Source organism: Schistocerca piceifrons, chromosome 1 (assembly GCF_021461385.2).
Source record: "Schistocerca piceifrons isolate TAMUIC-IGC-003096 chromosome 1, iqSchPice1.1, whole genome shotgun sequence".
Lineage (NCBI taxonomy): Eukaryota > Metazoa > Arthropoda > Insecta > Orthoptera > Acrididae > Schistocerca > Schistocerca piceifrons.
The window spans coordinates 1,182,951,054-1,182,974,925 of record NC_060138.1 but is presented as its reverse complement, the minus strand read 5'-3'; positions in this window follow the sequence as shown (position 1 = coordinate 1,182,974,925).

Here is a 23,872-nt window from a genome sequence, read left to right as displayed (position 1 = left end):
TCGAGACAGTATCTGTTCTGATCCAAAGCGACAAACTGTAGAGATCGGAATAAATCCAGCAGCTTGCAAGTGCTGCTCTTAGATGAAGAGGTTGGCACAGGAGAGGAATTTGTGACGCGTCTCATCAAAACATTCAGAATACTGGTAACCGAAGAATAAGTAAACAAACTAAAACTAAAAAAAAGTCAAAGACAAAAGGCGGTATAATACGGTATTAGCATAATGTCTCTTGGGTTTTTATAATTTTAGAGACTATGTGCTTACATTGTCATTTCAGATTAATGTTTCACCTGTTCGGCGATAACAATTCTGCTTGTGTCATCATTCCTTCTGCAGTGCTGTGAATGTAGTCATCCTTTACAACGCTAAATTCCTAACGTCTCATACGAACACTTAGTGCTTTTATTTTTGTCGTTTGGCAATAATTTTCCAAAAGATTACAACGACAGTGGCCCTACTCTTAAGACAGCACACACCAGTTGGTATTATTACCAAGCACGCTGAGTAAAGTTGGTACAGAAGAATGTAGGAATTTGTTCGCTATACTGTCGTCTATTTCGGCCTGTGATTGCTGGCTTGGTCACTGGTAATTCTGCACGTTTCAAAGTAACAAGTCCATCATTCAGTCATTCGTCATCATTTGTCATTATTAAGGCCAACCGAACACAGATTACAGGAGATGCAGCCCGTTCGCCGTGCTCCGCTTTTCCGGTCGCTGACAGAGTATTCATGCCAAATGAGCTGATGTGAAGCTAGAGACGCAGGGGTACATTTGTCACTGTCAGCAAAAGCACGACACAACTGCAGAGTCCCGCTAATGGCACGCAGACAACGGCTACTGCGCGATGCTGCTGCTAGATTAGAGGTCGAAGTGTCATCGGGCCTTACAAATAAAGACAAAATTAAAAAACTATGGATCGTGACAACTCACACATTTAGACTATCTTATCTGATGAAAAAGTTAGATCGTCTACAAATTTAGATTCTTCATTGGTATACTGAAAGACTTTTTTTTTTGTTAACAGCCTTCCGTTTAAATATCGGAAGATAAATTAAACTCCAACAGAGAAACGGACGAAATGGCTAGTTGTGAAAAGAGAAATAACTGAGGAATAATTGAATGTAAATGGGAAATAAAATGATGACATGATGAAGTTGGTCAAAACTACTATAAAGTGCACCATTGAATGTGAGTATACTGTATAAACAGTAAAATCGTTTATCACGAGTTGCGACGAAGTCGCAGGCAAGTTCCGCAGTGATCTTGGAATTTTTTTTAAAAAAAATTCTTATTCCAGTTACAGTTCACACGTTTTTACTGAGGTCTGAAGATGATCGTCACAGATCGAAAACAATTACGTGGTGTAAAACAGTCTGGTCCTTAAGTGGAGTAAATATAATGAAACCAGTTATTATCCAATAACACGCATACGTGGCAATTATAGTGTACACTTTTACCCACAGCACCTTCTCCAGAAATGTGATCATAATGTCTTTCTGAAAGTGTGTTGGTAGTTATGGTACATTTCTGACATCGTCTCAGACGACCTTCCAGTTCCTACACGTCCCACAGTTTCCAGTATCTTCGGAATTATATTGTGGTGTACTGCATACTTTTTTAATCTGATAATCAAGAAGTCGGTCGTCTTCTGAGCACATTATTGGATCACCTAGTTCCTCCCTATCACCTTACAAATTTTCTATTTCACTTTGTAACAGTTCAACATTTCCTTTTCATCGCACAAGCCTTCGGTGTACTCCTACTATCAGTCTCTTAACAGTAGTTTTTCTTTTCCATCTCGTGTGTTCAAACCTTCGCATTTTACGTCAATCTTCCTGTACCAGAACTCCATATTCGCCGTAGTCGATTTCCTTATCCATTATGAATTTGCTTATTTGTACGTGATGTTAATTTCATTCCTGAGCAACACGTGCTGCTACGTTCCTACGTCATTCTCAAGATTTTATATTTTCTCTTTCTCTTGAATCCAGACCCATTGAATTTCTAATGGAGTTCCTTTCTCCTCATGAAATGTTGCTGGGTGATAAACCTTAACAGAAAGGATCAGACATTCTAGTTCTCCAAAACGTATTCATTGGTGATCATGTCGGGGCTTTTAACAGGCCATTCTAGAAACATTACCTCTTATTTTTCAACAATTTATGGATAAACCCTTCCTTGGCGGGAAAACACATTATGGTGTTGATACGGACACTCAGATGTACTTGTGCTACAAAAGTTGCTTATAACCTAAAAAGCAAGAGAAAAACACGACTAAATGTGATATATCAGCATGTTACATCTATCACATAATACGTTTATTGTGTGTATTAAAAAAAACCTGTATTTCAGGCCACTGAGGATGCTTCCCAAATAAATGAAGCGAAACGCGTATTGCAAGAAACAAACCAACTTCATTTAGTTGCATAGATGGTAGATACCTCCACGAACTTTCAAACCATCTTTCCTTCATCGTTTTTCATGCATGTCTAGCCGACTGGCAGGAGCTAAATACCTTTTAAGATTTACCTGTGAAACTGAATACAAGTCTGACCTGAATTGAAAGTGTTGTGTACATGGTTCCGCGTAGTCAGCGCGTACACAACTATCCCACTAGAGCGCGCCCCGCTAAGTACAACAGCGCAGGCTCGTCCGTCTCTGCCATAGAGACGGACCAAATTCTGCTTCCGCCAATCCACGTATTAATATGTAACGCAGCCAATGAGATTGCTGCTAACGTAGAACCTTTTCTCCTCGCAGATCACACTCGCGCAATGATAAATGAACGCGCGAGGTATTATAACGAGTGTACAGACCTCCGATTAGTCAGTCTGCATTTGTCTGCAACAGTCTGTACGAATTCTACAATTGTCTGTACCAGTCTATAGTCAAGTTTCAGTCTGCGCCCAATAAGATTACCATATTCCTGCACATAGCCATGAACATAAATGTATAGACACTTTTGTCAAGTATCAGAGATATATGTGAGAATAAGATTAACGTACCAATACCAAAGGAACTTCAGATTGTCAATTGTAAATAGCATCCAGAACAAAGTTAAGTAATTTTTAGGCTTGTTATTATTTTAATAAATGTGTGTGAAAATTAATCAAGTTCTGTTTAAAGTTGGTCACCGTCAATCTGCTACTCTAAACGTGCAAGTGGCATTTCTATCGTCTGATCTAACGGCAGAAGATAAACACGCCACAATAAGACCACGAGACATATTGCTGACACTCGCCTACTTCGTTAGAGCGACAAGTCAAGTAATCTGATGGTGTGTGTACTGAAGGTCTTACAGTATGCACACCACAGAAAGTTATGCCCTATCATGTTCAGAACGTTGGCATATGAATCAAATTTTAGTGACAGGATCTGTTTGCAAATAAATTACAGAAAATTACCTGGGAAGTCAACACTTACTTTGTTACCACAATGATCTATAGTGGGCATTGTAAAACGAAAACTGAATTTTAAGTGAATAAGAGCAATCATACCAGATATCTCATCAGGCATAGAAGTATTTAATAAATATGGCTTACAGCCATTTGCTGAGACATGGAAATGTGCTCCCAGTTTGTTTTAATTTTGAGCAAAACTAAAGATAGCGATCAAACGCACTTTCTGTGAACAAAGCACTGGATCTCTGCCACATGCGTCAGCACCAAAACCTACTGTCTACTGAAGACATGCGAACATGCGAAAACTATGAAATATAATTTTCGTAGTGGTTTCTGTTATTGTTTAAATCAGAAAATTCTACTATTTGTGGAAGCCGAGTAACATGTTTTGGTTCATGTTATCGAGTAACAACTGAGAACAAACTGTCCTCATTCGTTTAAATAGGAAAACGCATCGCAAGGAGAAATATCTGTTTAAATGTAAATTCGTATAATTAATCTCAGAAAAGTGAGTAGGTCACAACGTTACATGTATTATTTGTGCCTAGTGAATACGTGACATACAGATCGCTAAAGTTTACTTATATAAGTAGGACTAAAAATAATAATGTTCTAAGGAAAATTTAAATACTGACTAACTAAGACATCTCAGAAGTATGATCAAACATAAATCGCAAGACTTAAAGGTTCATTAATGGGGTCTGTGAGTAAACTGTTTCCTAAATAGTGATAAAGTTTGTATGTATTGTATGGCATGTTAACTGGGAGCCTAAAAACGACGGAGAGGCTCCGTCCCAGCCGCAGTGGTCCACAACCCCACGACGACCGCTGCAATCCACTTCACCCGTCCGCCGCCCCACACCGAACCACTCTCTCAGGGTTACTGTGCGGTTTCGCCCCAGGTGGACCTCCCCCCTACCAGGGAAATTCTCGCACCAGACGAGTGAAACCCTTATGTTTTGCGTTAAGTAAGAACTTTGGTATAATGGTGGTGTACGCGTACATGGAGAACTTCTTTCCGCAGCAATCGCCTACATAGTGTAGCTGAGGCGGAATAAGGGGAACCAGCCCGCATTTACCGAGGCAGATGGAAAACCGCCTAAAAACCATCCACAGACTGGCCGGCTCACCGGACCTCGACACAAGTCCGCCGGGCGGATTCGTGCCAGGCGCTCCTTCCCAATCCGGAAAGTTATGCGTTAGACCGCACGGCTAATCGAGCGGGAGTGATACAGTTTACTCACAGTCCCTATTAATGAACCTTTACGTCTTGCGATTTATGTTTGATTATACTTCTGAAATATATAGCTTCGAAACATACTCGTCTCACAAAGACACAGAGCCGATAATCACAAGTGAGACGCAAGTCCAACACGTGAAAGGTATCGCAATTTTGCGATGCGAACCCAAAACTTTAAGCATGAAACACACGTTCGTCCTGAATGATTAATGAAATCGTACTACACGTGTGCATTCCCTACGTGGAACCAAGCTACACACTACCACCTAAGCGTACAACAACAACAGTAACCCCCAGCATTAGACACAAAACCACTCGACTCGCATTCGGGATCCGCCAAGATTTAAGTTTGCCGTGGTTCCCCTAAATCGCTCGAGGCAAATGCTGGAATAATTACTATGAAAGGGCACGGCCGATTTCTTTCCCCACCCTTGACACAATCCGAGCTTTTGCTCTGTCTCTAATGTAATGATCTCGATTTCGACGAGACGTTAAACTGAATCTTCCTTCCTTCCTTCGACAACAGCCATGTCGCCCGTCATACAACGGGACTCCAGAGTAGCTATTCTAGTTCATACCCGAGGATTCTCATCGAGCGGGCGATGGTGTTATTGACTTTCTCACCCAGCACTTCCAGGATGTCCAACCCCGACGATGACTAAGTTGTACACTGATGAGCCAAAAACGTATGACCACCTGCTTGATAGCATGTCCGTCATTAGAACGAAATACATCAATGATTCTGCGTATCAGGGATGCGACACTTTATTAGTATGTTTGAGGAGGTATGTAGCATTAGAGTCTACGGAGTTCATGTAATCCACATAAACGAAGGTCCGCTGATTTCCGTACGCGGTGATGGCGCCAGATAGGTACCCAAATGGGTTCCATAGGGGTTACATCAGGTGAATATGGTCGCTGAGACATCAGCGTGAGTTCACTACAATGATCCTCAAACCACTGTAGCACGGTTCTGGCTCCGAGACAGGGTCGGTTGTACTGCTGAAAGGAAAATATCAATCATGAAGTGACGCAGGTGATTCGCAGCTGTCAGCATGTCTTCGACTGCTACCACAGGTCCCACGGAAGCGCAGGAGAATGTCTCCCAAAGCATAATACTGCTGCCACCAACCTGTGTCCATTAGCGCATTCCACGTTCCGAGTCGCTGTTCACCTCGATGGGGGCATTTGTGGAGACTGACACCGACCCACAATAGCGAAGAACCGACAAGTTTCCATTGATCGACGGTCGCATATTGATGGTCATGTGCCCACAGCTATCATTATTGACGATGTCGTTGGATCAACAAATGAACAGGTAAGGGCTGTCTGCGGTCGATCTCGATGTTAAATAACGTAGGATGATCGTATGCTCCGAAACACTTGTTTACAGCGCCACCATTGGGCCACAGTTCACCATCTGCCCTACTTCACAGAGCAGACAGACCTCCGGACCCCACGTTCTGTGAAGAGTAGCGGTAGTTTCTCTGTCCATCCACCTCTTTCCGTAGATGCTAAGAACAATAGCACGTTAACGTCGACTAGTTTCGCTGTTTTCGAGATATTCGTTAACAGGATCTGGCTAATAATACCTGCAAGGTTAGCCGAGAGCGCTAATGCGCTGCTTCCTGGTCTTGGGCAGGCGTGCCGGCCCCAGATCGCATCCGCCTGGTGGAGTAACTACGAGGGCTGGTATTTCGCCGGCCTGTATGTGGTTTTTACGCGGTTTTCCACATCCCACTAGGTGAATACCGGGCTGGTACCCTTGCCCCGCCACAGTTACACGACTCGCAGACATTTGAAAACGTTCGCACTAGTTCATGGCTTACACTAGACATAGGCAGCTGGGGTACACTACTTCCATTCCAGGGGGTGCAGGGTGGCGACAGGAAGAGCATCCAACCACTGTCTGACACTAACATTGCCCAATCCATAGTAACACGGCCGACCCCGTGTTGCAGTTGGACAGAGGCCCAACAAAAAGAAGACGAAGGCTCTGGCTAATAATAATATGCCCCTTGTCAAAGTAGTTTTCTCAATGGATTTCTCCATATGTAGCCCTTATTTTCGCTAGTGTGATCCCTTGTCCGTGTCTGCTGCGCTTACATACTTTTTTGTTAGCACGTCACGTGCCTGCAGTGCCACCACGTGGCATACAGACAACGTCGCGCTGGGCAGTGGTCATATCTGGCTATTCAGTGTATGTAATTGATAGTAGGTGCAGAATAGCATCTCTCCAGTCACCCTGCGCTAAACAATAATTCAAAATACTTGAACTGAAAAATAGCGAAATAAAATATTCAGTTGGAATGTAACAGTAAATTGTAAATCTTCTTTCCAGTCATGCAGATTTCTCTTGTGACAAAGCTGAAAATGAAACCTTTAAAAGATGAAAATACATTGATTTCGTTAAGCAGGATGGTGCACTGTAAGCTGACTTATTCGACTGCGATGGTAAGGCAGAGTGCATCGTTATGGTGATGGGGGACGGTCAGTGTCTGAAGCGGTACAATTTGTCTGGAGGCCGTCTTCGGGATTTGATGACCAGTTTAAGGTTAAATTTTTCGTGGAGGGAGAATTTGGGAAGGGAAGTTGTGCGAGGAAGTTGCCCGATGGAGATCGTGGCTACAGAAGGGTATTTTCAGATGACTATTCCGTGTCTTACGATTATTGAAGAACTTGCGGTTGAAATTATGGTAGGGGTTAAGTGTGGTATGATTGGTAATTTTATACAGTATGTGACGGACTGGTGATAAATGAAAGTATTTAAGCGGAAAGAAGTGAAATGTGAGTGGTGATGGCGCTGGTTTCCAGATATGAGCAAAAGACAATTACAATCGTAGCTGAAAGTTATCTACTTCGTCGGTTGGAGTGGTCGAGCGGTTCCAGGCGCTACAGTCTGGAACCGCGCGACCGCCACGGTCGCAGGTTCGAATCCTGCCTCGTGCCTGGATGTGTGTGATTTCCTCAGGTTAGTTAGGTTTAAGTAGTTCTACGTTCTAGGGGACTGATGACCTCAGAAGTTAAGTCCCATAGTGCTCAGAGCCATTTGAACCATTTTTTATCTACTTAATCAACAGAACGTCATTGGTGGGCACACATAAATGAACTCACAACTATTTGTTTTAGAGTTTCCGTCGCTAATGGCGTTCTCCTTGGCGGAACAGTAATCTTCCTTCCTACAAAACAAATAATACTAGATCATATTATAGCTAGGAAAGCAAACTATCCGATGATTTGAGAGCATAACAATGTACGTGGTGGCCAAGGTAAAAAAGGCCACATGTTATATAGAACGTGATATTTGAAGCTATCTGAGTGTTGTTATTTCTTAACGCTAGGGCGGCGCTCGAGTGGGGTCACGTGATGTCCGTGATATTGAGAAGCGATTTAGGTATCAGTAGTTCGTTGTCAGTAGTCAGTTTGAAGCTTGTTGTGACCACAGTTCTGCAGAACGCCTATTTCAATGGAAAAAAGAGCATTTATTGTTGAAACTTTCTTGGATGCAAGGGATTTAAAATGTTAAATGAAGGGTTCGCGATAAAACACCCAGAGATCGCTCCTCCAGCAGGAAGTGTTATGCAGAAAATGATCACTAAATTTTGAGCAACAGGTTCAGTCGTTAACGACGAACATGACCGTGTAATTAAAGTTCGTTCACCGAAAGTATTCGGTGTGTTCATGAGACTGTGGTAAGAAGTCCATAGAAATCAACTAGACGTCCATGTTGCCAACTAAAGATCAAACGAACGCCATTCCAGGAAGTGTTGCACCTGTTAAATATGCGGTCATATATAGTAAGAGCGATGCAAGCAGTAAAATCCACGGATTGCGCTCAACAACATGATTACTTAGGCAAGTCGCTGATGATTATCTGGATCTAGATCCCTACAAGCACTGTTTCACTTTAGCGGGTACGTGAACTCTCAAAACACACGCTTTTGGGCAACAGACAATCCCAGGGAACGCTTTGAGGTACCTCTGCGTGATCTGAAAGTAGGCGTTCGGAGTGCAGTTTCAGGCCAACGTATTGGAGATCCATTTTCTTTAACAACATCGTGAACTCTCAGGTGAACGTAACGAGACTTTTGTAAATATTCATAGCGCAGCTAACGGGGGAAGAACGAGAGAGTGCCTTTTTACAGCAAAATGACGCTACGGCGCATACTTTACGGTTTTCAGTGTCATACGTTCATGAAGCTTTCGGAGAACAACGTACAGTTTCCGCAGTTTATAGCGTCCCAGATCGCCCGGTCTCTCTACCTATGATTTTTATTTGTGTGGAAATTTAAAACGCAAAGTGTTCTGTTCAGTCCACATACAGCTGAAGAGTTCAACTGGAAAAAGTATACAGGAACGTATTGAGACGTAGCGAGTTTTGTATCGAAGTTTATGCGAACATCATTAGCACCTCCGGTGAAATATGGAACCATTGAATGGTCCGTACGTTATTTTCCACCATAATAACTTATACAATAAACGAGTTAATCGTCTGTATGTTGTTTATAAGACATGGGCCTCTTTTATTTTGGTCACCCTGTACTAAATTAGTAGTGGGCAGATCACGTGGACTTGAATTCTCGTGTAATTTCGATGTATGCACTTTATCTCCTGTCACATAAAATTACAGCATTGATGGACATATTAAATAGCTTAGAGTAATATGAAGGAGCTGATATTCAGGGCAAAAGATTGAAATATGCTGACGACGTTGTAATTTTCTTAGAGCCCGTGATCTTGTTTAGAATATGTGATTCTTCAGTTTCTCCCGGCGTATTTCTTGCTCGAACAGTCCACGGGTGTCCATAGTGTCCAACGGGCACAATATTTCGGCGATCATACATGTCGCCATCGTCAAGAGCGCTGACGCACTGAGCTCCTGAGGGCGGACGGCCGTCTTAAATCTCCTCCCCTCGCGAGGTGTTCTCTCCGCGGTCTACGCACACGCGTCAGCGGTCGCTGAGACGCTGGCGTCGGCGTCTGTAGTGGCATCGGTGTAATTGCCTCGTCCGCCCTAGTCGCCGGTTCGTTTCCTTTGCTGAGCGTCTTTTTAATTAGACTCAATGCTGGTTCCCATGCCCTGCTGAGGTTGTAGCCGCAATCTCAGTTGATGAGTCCGTCCCTGGTACGACCGCTGACGCGCGGGCGCTGACCGCGGAGAGAACGCCTCACGAGCGGAGGATATTTAAAAGACGGCCGCCCGTCCTCAGGAGCTCAGTTCCTCAGCGCACCTGACCATGGCGACGTGTCTGATCGCCGAAATATTGTGCCAGTTGGACACTATGGGCCGGCAGTACACCCGTGGACTGTTCGAGTTTTTTAGAATATGTTTTACTGTCGCTTATTATGACATATCTGAAGATGGTAAATCTTCTCTACAGGGGTCAGCATGGTTTCTGAAAACAACAATCATGTGAAACCCAGCTCGCTCTGTCCGTCCACGAGACCCAGAAAGCGGTACTGCCGGCGCTAAAGTGGATACAGCATTTCTTGACTTCCAAAATGCGTCCGATTCACTTCCATAATGTCACCTAGCGGCCAAAATATGAGCTTACGGATTATAAGACCAACTCTCTGACTGTGTAACCTCCCCCCTCACTTATGGACCTTAATGACAGTGAAAAATTAAACCGCGTGTACCTAATGGAAATTTGGGAAAAGCAATCGTCACCGAAGTTAATCTATCGGTAAAGAGGGAGGAAAAGGTTACATCTAAATGAAAGGAAAAATGCAAATGAAACTGGTGGAAATTAATTTTGAAAAGGGGTAAAGTTAATAAAGAAAGTAAATGTGCGGCCGTTACGTTAACAATTAACTAGCGGTAATTAGATATTTGAGATTTGGGGGAAATCACGGTCGCCAGTCCTAAGGACAATTACTATAGTAACTGAAAAAGAAAGGTTATTACACATATAATTAACACTAGAAGCGTGGCAACTGAAGGTTGACACGTGTAGTGTGAAAACTGAAAGTTTGTCAGAAGTAATAAATTTCGCTACACTCTGACTTAATTTAGCAAAAGAATTAATAAAACCGGAAAATCGAAAGTTAATTTAGTGACTGAAGTTAATAGTGAGCTTTCTTTCTGAAGCACATCGAAATCCAGTAAAATACGGTTGGTCTTGGACTACCTCAACAATCATTTCAAAAGCAACTTGACTCTACGCAATTTAGAAACAAGAGATTTTACTTTGAACTTGAATTAAATGATTCTGAACTATTAACAATAGTAAAATTTAGTACGTACCAAGCTGAGCTGCAGTCACAGGTAAGCTAAAATATGCTAACAAAACTCGCACTCTAAATTTGTGCTCGTGTAACCTAAATATTGTAGCCAGCTACTGAACTTTGAAATTAAAGCAGTGAAATCTAATTATATTATTTTAATGCTGGCGTTTGAATTTCAACGACACTCGGGTTCATTTCGGAAAAGGAAGGGACCCTGCTTGGCAATGCAATTGGGACAATGAGCAACAAAGGTTCATGCTAAGTTGCTGTAATTTTGCGAGGCAAATGGAACAATTCGAAAAGCTGAGGTCTGCCATACAGTTCTGAAACTTTACGTGCTTTTAGTCTTCCTTGTTGGTTGATTGAAGGTTTGAAGCCGTCGATCGAGGAGGTGGCGACAGTCACTCATTGTCGGCCGTCGCTGTTGCAGAAGCTGGATGTTGGGGCGCCTTCTTCTCGACACGGTCACCAGGCGAAATGGGCTCTTGATGTGCGCTAGCTAATGCTTCCCGTCCGCGACACCATGTCAGAAACTATCATCGCGAGTCGAGCGCAATTACATGCTGCCAAACCCCGAAAGCGCGGCAACTCGCGGGAGCGTCACACAACACCTGCTCCACTCACTACTCCCCCAGACTCCCACTGCCCGCGCCCCACGCGGCAGAGTTAACACTCCCAAAGATCCTACACACTTTGATTCTTCACACGACCCATCGATGTAATCGTTCGATAGCAGTTTTCCCTAGGCCAGACCCAGCGTAAAAATACAAATAATATTTACGAAACAAACCAATTATACATCGACATAAGTGCATAAATATATATATACAAACAGTAAAACAATTACAATATATAAAGAGACAGAAATGTCATATCTTGAGGTAACAAAACAAGGAAAAAAAATAATAGTACAATAGATGAAAATAGGAGGATATGCATTTCCGGCGTTACACGTGCCCCACATTGTCTGAGGATGTTCGTGTAACGTAAACAGACTCAAAAAATGTCCCAAAAAAGAAACAGCGGAAATGCATATGCTCAAAACATCAACAAAAGTTAGCATTCGTCTAATTAACCATAAATCAATTTTTAGACCATAATAATTGAGTGGAGACACTCCTAATCTTATTCCACTCTGTCACCTTGCACAAAATAAAACAGGTTGACAACATATTAAAATTCATAGAAAATGGTTTAGCTATTCCAAAATCATTAAAATTCGTAACACTATGAGAAATGGAATACTATTTGCAAAATTAATTTGATTGCATGGTCATAAAAACAGGTAGATCAAAATACGCAAATAAATAATTAAATAGACTATACATTTTATATAACCTTTTCATAATTAATATTCTCGTCACGAGAATCTACTTAACGCTAAACAAGAAAATAATATTCTGTAGATCGAAAAAAACATAAATATTGACAGCAGAATTCTTTCACATCAGCTGTCCGGGAAGAAAAACTATTCCGCCTTTCGTACTCGCAAGTACAAAGAATGCCGACAGCGGCACAAGAGCCGACAGCGGCACCGCCTCGCCAGTATTGTTGCGCCCGCCTGTGCGGCACGCTTGATCTCACTCGCCTGTGTAACGGCATTTCCAGAACGTCCGTTTCACTGAATTCTTTCGGAAAAACTCACTCCCGAGTAATCTCAAGGAGTCCATTAACACTATCACAGTGGATAACTCAACACTGTCCATCATCACACATGTGTACTAGCCTGAAACTTAAAACAGCGTCTAAGTACACCGGCAATGACTAGTAAATCACATATTTATTAAATCTTACAGCTAGTTACAAAATCATATTTACATTCCTTAATCTACTGTGACTCAGCTGAAAACTTAAACTAGCAGCTTGGATTTTTAAATTGATTAATATTCAGTAACTCTTAAATCATTTAATCAACATAAATTACTTATTAATTACAACTTCTTTAATGACCTCTAGGTCAGGCAAAAGCATCGCCACATGGCACATCCTTAAATCTTACGCTCTTTATCTACATACTGTACAAATGACCCTATCTGTGGTACTAATCAATCCTTGGTTGGTACAATTTCAGGTCTACAATGTTTCGTATACCTAATAGCTTTCCAGAGCTTGGATACTCTAAGCAATAAGCATTTGTGTGAGGTATACCAATGACTTTATATGGTCCATTATAAACAAACTTAAATTTAGAGATTTCATTGTCTATCTCGCTCGATTTCTCATGAGCTTTTACAAGTACTAAGTCTCCGATTGCAAACTTAGCAAAACGCGCTTTAGCGTCATGACGACGTATGCGAGCATCGGCTTTTAGCTTCATTACTTCTCGCAAACGATCTTTTTTCACACCAATACTAATGTTAATCCGTGGAGGGAATTTGATTATCTCTTCCAATTCACTTTCTACACTTTTGTCAATGCCGAAATTCCACACATTACAGTAGTTCAAATTCATACCTACGTCAATACCATTCGGCCAGTTAACAATGTGTATAGGCTGGTATTGCCTATGCACACCGTCTCCTGCCTTGTCAAAACTAACTACTATTGTTTTAAGTTGTGACGTACATGTCAAAGTTTTGCTTTCGCAATTAATCACTGCACGGTACTTTAATAGCCAATCTAACCCGATAATTACTTCCGTAGTTGTCTGGCACGACGACAAACTCTTGTTCAAATCGTGCCCCATATATCTCGAAGTTGACAAAAATCTGTTTTGTGACCGGTTTACTGGCCTTCCCAGTAGCACCGATAATTTTCACTCCTGTTACTGGCATAACTACGATGCCAGGTCTGTCTTTCAGTAACTCAAATATTTTCCCAGATACAGCACTCAATTCTGCACCGGTGTCAATCAACACGTTTAGTTGTAGGTCGTGCATATTAACAGACACTACTATCTGTCTACACTTGTCTTCGACTGTTTCTTTATTTTCCCACAGTAAATCCTCGTCTATATCCAGGTCATTCCAGAAAAAACCATCCGGCTTTGATCCTAAATCCGGTTTATCTGGCGGCTTTTTCAGCTTCTGTTCACATACAGTTTTAATTTCAACACGTTTGTCCTGAGGCTTTGTCTGTAGCTTCGCCTCCAATACCGAAACCTTTTCCTGTAACTCGTCAACTAGTGAGTGTTGCATTGCTATCGATTCACTAATTGTCACCTTCGTTGATTCCTCTTTAGCCAGATTGATCTCATCTGCCAATCTACCTGGAGAAATGTGCCCAGTAGTATCTGCAATTACTTCCTCTAGATCTGCGCAACCCACACTGTTATCGTCTGACCGTATAACGTCAGCTCTAACCTCATACACACTGTAATCTACGTGGTTTTTTACCAATCGTGTCCGGCTATCACTAAAATTTTCGTAATCTTTCTCCTTAATACTCTCGCAATGTTTAAACTGGATGTTCGCGTCGGATGGGTCGGCTACTTCTACCATTACAACTTTCGGTAAAGTGTGCCGGTTAGGGCCAGAACTTTACGTTACTACTTCAACATTCAACTCCTGCGGGACGAAACACGACGCATCTTGCTCGTGCTCCCCATTAACATCAACTATTTCTAGTAAAGTCTGCCGGTTAGGGCTAGAACTTTCTATCACTTCAGAATCACTATCTTCCTGCGGGACGAGACGCGGCAAATCCTGCCCGCGCTCCCCATAAACACTTCTCCCGTACAGGCCCCTATAATCTCTTAGTTCGTCGTATAAGCGACCGAACTGCCTTAACCAGACCTCATCCCTCTCTGCATCTCCTCGCTCGATGACGGACGTTTTATCCGACATCTGATCTTCTTTCAACACTTGCGAATTATTCTTAAACTCAATCTCCAGTTCCGCTGTGGGTGTTACAGCTGCCACTTTATAATCGATTTCCGGAACACTACTTAAATTGTTCTCACTGACAGTGAATGTACTTCCTACTGCCGTGTCTACAGCTGATCTACTACTTGTGGGCGCACTCCTTTCTCCTAACACTGGCACACCCTCCCGCCGTTGATTATTCCATACGGAATTTTCATAACGACGACACCTGGGTTTTCTCCTGTTATTGGGCCGCCAAAATTTCTCCACGCCCGGTCGGCCCCTCACCGGCGCGGCTAATGGTTTCCCTGTCTCGTCCCAGCAGATACGCTCCCCGGATACTGCTGAGGCGGCTGGTCACACCCTCTGGCGTTATTACTATTCTGCGCAGCCCGTATCACGCTAGTATGATAATGGTTTCCGTCATTCCGGTTATTATTTGCATTGTACCGATTGTTATTACGGTCCGAACCATTACTGTTATTGCTGCCATAGTTGCGGTATGCATTATTCCCATGGTTATCGTTGGTGTGGTTGCTGTGGTACCCGTTGTTGTTACCACGGCCTCTACCACTGTCGCGATTATTGCGCCAATTGTCCTCGTCCTCCACTCTTTCCAGGAAATCATTTATTGTCCTGTAATTGCTTCCTACGTAGCGTTTTGTATCATCTGGAAGCTTTTTGTAGAGTTCCCAGACTATTTCGGATTCCGTGCGGCGATCACGCAAATATTCCAACTTGCGGATCCAGCCCTCACCAAACTCCTTCATCGAGCCGCGCGAATTCGCATCGAAAGGCCTCGATACGACAAATTCGCGCCAGACACTTTGCTGTTTTTGCTCTGACCAGTATTCAGCCAGAAACAAATTTTTAAACTCGTCAAAAGTCAGGTTCGTAATGTTGAGGTTTAGGCCCCAACGCTTGGCATCACCAGCCAACACATCAATAACCGCATTAATTTTTCTCTCATTAGTCCATGATCTGGGTAAAACTCTTTCACAATTTTTAATGAAATCCGTCGGGTGTATACCGCCTTTTTTCAAGGGGTCGAACCGCTCCTCTTTCGTCAACAACTCCGAACTATGTGCACAGATTGGCACTTAGCTCTGTTTTTCGTCAAGTTTCCTTTCTAATTCCGACACCCTCGTAATCACTTGGCAAGTGGTTGACGCAAGCATTTCCACTTCCCTTTTTCTCTTCGCAGGTGTTAGCTTGCTTCGTCACTTTGGTATCTACTTCGGATACTAAAGCCTTTAAAGTTTCCACCTTCTGTTGATCCTCTTTTCTCACTAATTGAATTTGTTCCGTCACCTTATTCTCGATGATCGGAGCAACTGCGTCTCCTACACTTTTCTCGATTCTGCTAATTTCGGAATCAAAACGAGTATTTATGCTCGCAATTTCCGCCTGGACGCCTATCATTTCCTGTTTAAGGTTACCGATTTCGGTATTAATCACGACAATATCGTCTTTGATTTTATCAACTTTTGTGTTAACAACTTCAACATTGTTGTTAACAACATTAATAGCTTTGTTCTCATTGTCTAGCATTTGTTCAATTTTTTCAGACTGAGCTACTTGCTTGGCAGCCTGAGCTGCTTGCTCGGCAGCCTGAGCTTCTTGCTTGGCAGCCTGATCTTTAATTTCTGCCGATTGACTCTTGATTTCGTTAATCAAAACATTCAAGAAATCAGTTAAATTCCCGGAAACCACCGGTTTTACTTCCGTAGCGGCTTCCTCTTTCATTGTCCCCCCGTATTCGTCATCAAGGGATTCAGATTTGATTTTCACTTCCGATTCCGAAACATTTTCTAAAGTCTGGAATTCCATTTCTGCTCTTTGTTGCGTTTCGGCGGTCGCATCTTTCATGCTAGCCGCCTGCCCCGGAACAATGGGTACCGCTGTGCGCGTTTCCCACTGTTCGACCGATTGTTCCGTATCCAAGTCTACCAAATTTTGGTAATTGTTGCCTTCACTCATTTTAATAATTTTCAATATAAATGCAAAATCTCAACTCTAATTAGGATTCCTCACACGAATATTCTCGCTGACGTATCGACCATTTCGTAACCAGTACTTTGTTACGAGATTTGCACAATGCAAAATTCGTGTCCAGAACAACCTCAAATTTGAAGATTGTCCTGTCACCAGGTCGCCACGTGTAACCTCCCCCCTCACTTATCGACCTTAATGACAGTGAAAAATTAAACCGCGTGTACCTAATGGAAATTTGGGAAAAAGCAATCGTCACCGAAGTTAATCTATCGGTAAAGAGGGAGGAAAGGGTTACATCTAAATGAAAGGAAAAATGCAAATGAAACTGGTGGAAATTAATTTTGAAAAGGGGTAAAGTTAATAAAGAAAGTAAATGTGCGGCCGTTACGTTAACATTAACTAGCGGTAATTAGATATTTGAGATTTGGGGGAAATCACGGTCGCCAGTCCTAAGGACAATTACTATAGTAACTGAAAAAGAAAGGTTATTACACATATAATTAACACTAGAAGCGTGGCAACTGAAGGTTGACACGTGTAGTGTGAAAACTGAAAGTTTGTCAGAAGTAATAAATTTCGCTACACTCTGACTTAATTTAGCAAAAGAATTAATAAAACCGGAAAATCGAAAGTTAATTTAGTGACTGAAGTTAATAGTGAGCTTTCTTTCTGAAGCACATCGAAATCCAGTAAAATACGGTTGGTCTTGGACTACCTCAACAATCATTTCAAAAGCAACTTGACTCTACGCAATTTAGAAACAAGAGATTTTACTTTGAACTTGAATTAAATGATTCTGAACTATTAACAATAGTAAAATTTAGTACGTACCAAGCTGAGCTGCAGTCACAGGTAAGCTAAAATATGCTAACAAAACTCGCACTCTAAATTTGTGCTCGTGTAACCTAAATATTGTAGCCAGCTACTGAACTTTGAAATTAAAGCAGTGAAATCTAATTATATTATTTTAATGCTGGCGTTTGAATTTCAACGACACTCGGGTTCATTTCGGAAAAGGAAGGGACCCTGCTTGGCAATGCAATTGGGACAATGAGCAACAAAGGTTCATGCTAAGTTGCTGTAATTTTGCGAGGCAAATGGAACAATTCGAAAAGCTGAGGTCTGCCATACAGTTCTGAAACTTTACGTGCTTTTAGTCTTCCTTGTTGGTTGATTGAAGGTTTGAAGCCGTCGATCGAGGAGGTGGCGACAGTCACTCATTGTCGGCCGTCGCTGTTGCAGAAGCTGGATGTTGGCGCGCCTGGCTCTTGATGTGCGCCAGCTAATGCTTCCCGTCCGCGACACCATGTCAGAAACTATCATCGCGAGTCGAGCGCAATTACATGCTGCCAAACCCCGAAAGCGCGGCAACTCGGGGGAGCGTCACACAACACCTGCTCCACTCGCTACTCCCCCAGACTCCCACTGCCCGCGCCCCACGCGGCAGAGTTAACACTCCCAAAGATCCTACACACTTTGATTCTTCACACGACCCATCGATGTAATCGTTCGATAGCAGTTTTCCCTAGGCCAGACCCAGCGTAAAAATACAAATAATATTTACGAAACAAACCAATTATACATCGACATAAGTGCATAAATATATATATACAAACAGTAAAACAATTACAATATATAAAGAGACAGAAATGTCATATCTTGAGGTAACAAAACAAGGAAAAAAATAATAGTACAATAGATGAAAATATGATGATATGCATTTCCGGCGTTACAACTGTACGGAAGAGTTTCTAGCAAGTAAAAAAAAAATGGCTCTGAGCACTAGGGGACTCAACATCTGAGGTCATCAGTCCCCTAGAACTTAGAACTAGTTAAACCTAACTAACCTAAGGGCAACACACACTTCTATGCCCGAGGCAGGATTCGAACCTGCAACCGTAGCGGTCGCGCAGCTCCAGAGTGTAGCGCCTAGAACCGCTCGGCCACTTCGGCCGGCTTAGCAAATAAAGCACAGCATCATTTTCAATGGACAGAAGTTTGCAGGTCTAAAAGTATCTTCGGTCGTACTCCAAGGGAATGTTGTAGGGCAATTAGTTTCCGCAATACATAAAAATCCAGAAGACATCTTCAAAAGTTTCATGGGGATTTTCGAGGACGACGCTGACGTAAAGAGAGTAACCGGAACTCTAGAAAATTGTAGCTAAACGCAGTAAGACACGAAGAAGATCGATGTTTGGTGATGCACTAGACAGAAAGACCCATTATTGAATTACACGGATACAGAAGAATCACTAGAAGCAGTTACTTCCATAAAATGTTATGGAGTACGCGTACGGAGCGATTTAAAGTTTATTGATCGCATGAAACCAATCGTTTGAAAGGCAGATGGTAAACTGAGATTCATCGGAAGAATGATCAGGAAATATAGCACGTCAAAAAAGGAGGTAACTTGAAAAACATTTGCCGGAAGAATGATCAGGAAATATAGCACGTCAAAAAAGGAGGTAACTTGAAAAACATTTGCCGGCGCTACAGTCTGGAACCGCGCGACCGCTACGTTCGCAGGTTCGAATCCTCTCTCGGGCATGGATGTGTGTGATGTCCTTAGGTTAATTAGGTTTAAGTAGTTCTAAGTTCTAGGGGACTGATGACCTCAGCATTTGAGTCCCATGGTGTTCAGAGCCATTTGAACCATTTTTTTTGTTATTCTCATTTTAACAGATCCAGTAATTCTTCTTCACTTTTACTGATTACTGATGATGTTGAATTGAATGAACAATCTAATGAGTGCAGCATATGGTCTGAGAATAAACCGAAGAAAGACGAAAGTAATAAGCAGTAACAGAACTGGCATTAGTAATAGACTTATCAAACTACTGACGAAGTAAGGAATTCTGATACTTTGGAAGCAACATAGCGCGGACGAAGCAAGGAGGACACAAAAAAAGCATACTAGCAGAGGCAAAGGAGGCGTTCCTGGGCAAGAGAAGTCTGCTATTGCCACTCGTCACGTTCTGCAAATATTCTCCACTTTTACAGAGGATAGCAAAATTATTACCGGATCTTATCAATTACATCCTTTCAATACCAATCTTGAATTTTTATTTTATCCCAGTCATTCCATCTTCGATGTATATATTGAATAGTAGAGACGAAGCTCTAGATCCCTCTCTTAGCTGTATTTTAATACGAGCACTTGGTTTTTGATATTACATTCTAATTGTGCCCTCTTGATTCTTGTATATACTGTGTATTATTCACCTTTCTCTTCATCTTACTACTATTTTGCTCAGAATTTCGAACTGCTTGCTCGGTTTTACGTTGTCGAACGCTTCTTCCAGGTCAACATATCTAATGAACATATCTTGACGTTTCTTAAGTCTTGTTTCCAGATCGCCAGAACGTCAGACCTGCTTCTCTGGCACACTTACTTTCACGAAAGCTAAACCGACCTCCATCTAACAGAACCTCAGCTGTATTTTTCGTAATTCTGTGTATTATTCTAGTCAGCAGTTTCGATGCAAAAGCAGTATAGTTGACTGTACGGTAGTTGTAACACATATGAGCTCTTGCTGTCTTCGGGATTGAAAGTATTATGTTTTTCCGAAAGTCTAACGTAAGTCTACAGACTGACGGACTAAACTCCACTTGAATAGTAGCATGGTTGCCACTTCCCTAACGATTTCAGAAATTCCAAAAATATTATCTATCCCTTGTGACTTCCTCGAGGGTAAATCTCCCAAATCTCTATTAAACTGTGAAAATACTGGATGTCCTGTATCTTCCATATACAGGGAGTTAGAAAAAGGTACGGCGAAACTTTCAGGAAACATTCCTCACACACAAATAAAGAAAAGAAATTATGTGGACATGTGTCCGGAAACGCTTAATTTCCATGTTAGAGCTCATTTTAGTATCGTCAGTATGTACTGTACTTGCTCGATTCACCGCCGTGATTTAATACGGGATACTCTACCTTTGCTGCTAGAACATGTGCCATTACAAGTACGACACAACATGTGGTTCATGCACGATGGAGCTCCTGCACATTTCAGTCGAAGTGTTCGTACGCTTCTCAACAACAGATTCGGTGACCGATGGATTGGTAGAGGCGGACCAATTCTATGGCCTCCACGGTATCCTGACCTCAACCGTCTTGACTTTCATTTGTGGGGGCATTTGAAAGCTCTTGTCTACGCAACCCCGGTACCAAATGTAGAGACTCTTCGTGCTCGTATTGTGGACGGCTGTGATACAATACGCCATTCTCCAGGGCTACATCAGCGCATCAGGGATTCGGAGGGTGGATGCATATATCCTCGCTAATGGAGGACATTTTGAACATTTCCTGTAACAAAGTGTTTGAAGTCACGCTGGTACGTTCTGTTGCTGTGTGTTTCCATTCCATGATTAATGTGATTTGAAGAGAAGTAATAAAATGAGCTCTAACATCGAAAGTAAGCGTTTCCGGACACTTGTCCACATAATATATTTTCTTTCTTTGTGTGTGAGGAATGTTTCCTGAAAGTTTGGCCGTACCCTTTTGTAACACCCTATAGACTGCCATTTCTTCATCAGTCACAAGTCCTCTCACTCGTAGAGGTCCTTAACGTTCACTTTCTTTCCACCTAATCGCTTTCTGCGTTGCACGATCAAATTCCTATCCCACTCTTAGTGTTGACGCACTTGCATTTAATTTCACCGAAAGCTGTTTTGACTTTTCTACGTTGGAAACTGTCCTCCTGAAAACCATTTATTTTTCGAGTTCGTTACTAATTTTAAAAAAGTCTGTTTCGCCTTATCATTCTCCCTAATTCCTGTAGATTTCATTCCTATGTGACTTATATTTCTGTATTACTGAATCTTTGTAGGGTTTTGTATTTCTTTAAGACAGAAAAATGTAACGTATTTTGCAAATGGACGTAAAGAAGCGTTATTTTATTATTACTAGATTGTGGGATAGTCGCTGCAAGTTACCGTCCGCCATAAATTTCGGGAAGTATGGATTCTGAGAGTTTTAACGTGTAACAAAGAAACAAACACCGTCCGAAAAGACCTTGAACGCCCAACGGCACCGACCGGCTGCCGTGTCATCATCGGCCTGTAGACGTCACCGTATGCGAGTACGCAGGCACATGCGGTCTGCACGCCGCTCTCACGTCTGTTGTCAGTTTTCGTGACCGGTGCTGCTGTTTCCCAATGGAGTATCTCCTCATCTGGTCTCACAATGGCTGAGTGTACACTTTCCAATATCACACGGCAGACGCGGACGGTAACCTATCCAGCTGCTTGCCAAGACGGACAGCGCTTAACTTGGGTGATCCGAGGGGAACAGTTGTTATAATTGCGGCGAGGCCGTTGGCTGTTATGTGTATCGATGCATGAAAGTAAGTGTAGGAAAGGAAGATACTAGACTGAGATTCAAGGGAACAATCTTCAGGAAGAGTACTCCACCGCCGGACGGAGTGGCCGTGCGATTCTACGCGCTACAGTCTGGAGCCGAGCGACAGCTACGGTCGCAGGTTCGAATCCTGCCTCGGGCATGTATGTGTGTGATGTCCTTAGGTTAGTTAGGTTTAAGTAGTTCTAAGTTCTAGGCGACTGATGACCTCAGAAGTTAAGTCGCATAGTCCTCAGAGCCAACCAGTACTCCACCCACGAAGGATGTGGCTCGCTAAACAATCTATCGACCCATATTGTGATTGCTCGTCAGCTTGAATTTTATCTGATAGGACTGACGGAGAAAATAGAGGCGATCCCAAATAAGAGCACTGAGCATCACGATATGGTTTACTGGTAACTTACCGAGCGGGTATGTTCCCAGAAGAGAAACCTGTATGTTCCTTCTTAACAGACACTTCTCAGGTCGCAGGTTCGAATCCTGCCTCGGGCATGGATGTGTGTAATGTCCTTAGGTTAGTTGGGTTTAACTAGTTCTAAGTTCTAGGGGACTGATGACCTCAGCAGTTAAGTGCTCAGAGCCATTTGAACCACTGACACTTCTCACGATGTGGGGCCGGGGCTGTTCCTCAGGTAAGTAACGTAGCTTGGCATGGTACCACGGTAAATTAGCTTTTTATGTTCGACCGTGCCTTATTCTGGCATGTATTTGTTTATTTTATGCTTTTGAAGAAGGCTAGATTACTCTAGCTGAAACTGGGGTGTAGACCAGTAACTTTTCGCAACTGAGGCGGATTTTTGACAATCAATTTATCACAGATGCTGACAGGGCTGCAATATGTTAAAAATTCTTAAACTTCTCACACAGATACAATGAATTTCTGGAGATCTAACTCACACAGAGGCGTATTAAAATTCTTTTTTCCTGCTCACCATTCCCAAATGCGGGAAGTGATGAAAGTACATAAACTAATCTTTGAGGTAGACCAAAAGATGCAGATATTTGGACCCAAAATATTTATTTCATGGAGTCTCCCGCACCTTTTCGTTCAGTGTAGGAGAGGCAATAAGGTGAGCTGTTAAAAGAACGCTGTTTAAAGAAGGAAGCGGCAAAGGCGGTAGTAACGTTTAAAATCGGTACTCGGGAAACGACTTTGGCTGTAAAATAAAGGAAGGAATCGTGGGAATAACCGATATTGGTCTTCGCTGCTAAAGCTTATAATTAGAAGCGAGGAATTACCATTCAATGGGCATCCTTTGCGGCACAATGGGGACCCCGAGGAGAGCAGATCGCCCAGAGTCGCACAGACAGAAACGATCTTGCCCTTCCGACCTCCCTGCGGAATAATTAGAGGGGCATTTTCAGTCCTTTTCGGGCCGCTTAACTTATTCATAGTTCGGGCGCGAGGTCGTTCAGACAGCAGCGGGCCCTTGCAGTATTCATAAGGTCCTCCGCTAATCAAGAGCTAATCAATTATTTCGCCGCGACAGCAGCCTCGGCCAAAACGGTTTATTTTTTAATAGGTCCGGCTATTATATCTTGTTAATTGGATTTTGATGAGGGCTCCGCCGTACAGGCGGCCAGACAGGAAACTGATCTGCCGGCCGCGGGGGCGTGAATTATAGCTGGCGATGGGCAGACGCCAACCACTGACGCACCACCACCACTGCCACCACCACCGCCCCCGATAGCCACAAAGCCGCCGCCATCTTTGTGCCCGGTTCGCTGCTGTGCATTCGACGATTATGCGGATGGTTCTAGGAGGAGAAGGGGTCGTCCATTGTAACCATCAGGCGATCATCCACTGTAAAATGGCCAATCACTGCTTCACAGCAAAAGTGT